A 1,563-nucleotide genomic window follows, 5' to 3' on the forward strand; every position below is an offset into this window, starting at 1 on the left:
CCCCAAGCTTAGACTTCTTCATAGCATTAGCGAGTAATTGCATTCATACTAATAACATCGCTACTAGCATGCAAATAAGGTTCCATAGGTTTTTTAATTTTCGCATCAAACAATTCTAAATCAGGAAAAAGATTAAAAAGCTCACTAAATTTTTTGTTGTTTTCCATTATGCCTAACTAGTGTAAACAAGAAACAAAAAGATGCAATTGCAGGATCTAAAGGAAATAGCTTCGAGCACACGCACAACGGCGCCAGAAAAATACTTTACCTGGGACCGAAGTATGAGTGCCTTTTACCTTTCCTCCCCGACAACGGCGCCGGAAAAGTGCTTGATGTCTACGTTCCCCTCCTTTCCTGTAGACGGTGTTGGGCCTCCAAGAGCGAGAGGTTTGTAGAACAGCGGCAAGTTTCCCTTAAGTGGATACCCAAGGTTTATCGAACTCGGGGAGGAAGAGGTCAAAGATATCCCTCTCATGCAACCCTGCAACCACAAAGCAAGAAGTCTCTTGTGTCCCCAACACACCAAATAGGTGCACTAGTTCGGCGAAGAGATAGTGAAATACGGGTGGTATAAATAAGTATGAGCAAGTAGCAACGGCGCCGGAAAAGTGCTTGATGTCTACGTTCCCCCTCCTTTCCCGTAGACGGTGTTGGGCCTCCAAGAGCAGAGGTTTGTAGAACAGCAGCAAGTTTCCCTTAAGTGGATACCCAAGGTTTATCGAACTCGGGGAGGAAGAGGTCAAAGATATCCCTCTCATGCAACCCTGCAACCACAAAGCAAGAAGTCTCTTGTGTCCCCAACACACCAAATAGGTGCACTAGTTCGGCGAAGAGATAGTGAAATACAGGTGGTATAAATAAGTATGAGCAGTAGCAACGGTGCCAGAAAAGTGCTTGGCGTGTAATTGATGGTGGTGGTATTGCAGCAGTAGTAACGCAGTAGTAACGAGTAAACAGCAGTAGTAACTCAGCGAGTAGTAACGCAGCAGTAGTAAACAAGCAGTAGTAACTCAGCAGTATTTAGGAACAAGGCCTAGGGATTACACTTTCACTAGTGGACACTCTCAACATTGATCACATAAATAAATGCATACTCTACACTTTTGTTGGATGATGAACACATTGCGTAGGATTACACGAACCCTCAATGCCGGAGTTAACAAGCTCCACAATAATGCTCATGTTTTAGTAACCTTAAGTGTAAGATAGATCAACGAGACTAAACCAAGTACTAGCATAGCATGCACACTCTCACCTTCATGCATATGTAGGAGGAATAGATCACATCAATATATCATAGCAATAGTTAACTTCATAATCTACAAGAGATCATGATCATAGCATAAACCAAGTACTAACACGGTGCACGCACTGTCACCTTTGCACATATGCAGGAGGAATAAACTACTTTAATAACAAATCACTAGAGTAGCACATAGATAGTAGTGATACAAACATCGGATGAATCTCAATCATGTAGGGCAGCTCATGAGATCATTGTATTGAAGTACATGGAGAGAGATTAACCACATAGCTACCGGTACAGCCCCGAGCCTCGATGGA

The sequence above is a fragment of the Lolium rigidum genome, chromosome 5, assembly GCF_022539505.1.
Source record: "Lolium rigidum isolate FL_2022 chromosome 5, APGP_CSIRO_Lrig_0.1, whole genome shotgun sequence".
NCBI classification, from domain to species: Eukaryota; Viridiplantae; Streptophyta; class Magnoliopsida; order Poales; family Poaceae; genus Lolium; species Lolium rigidum.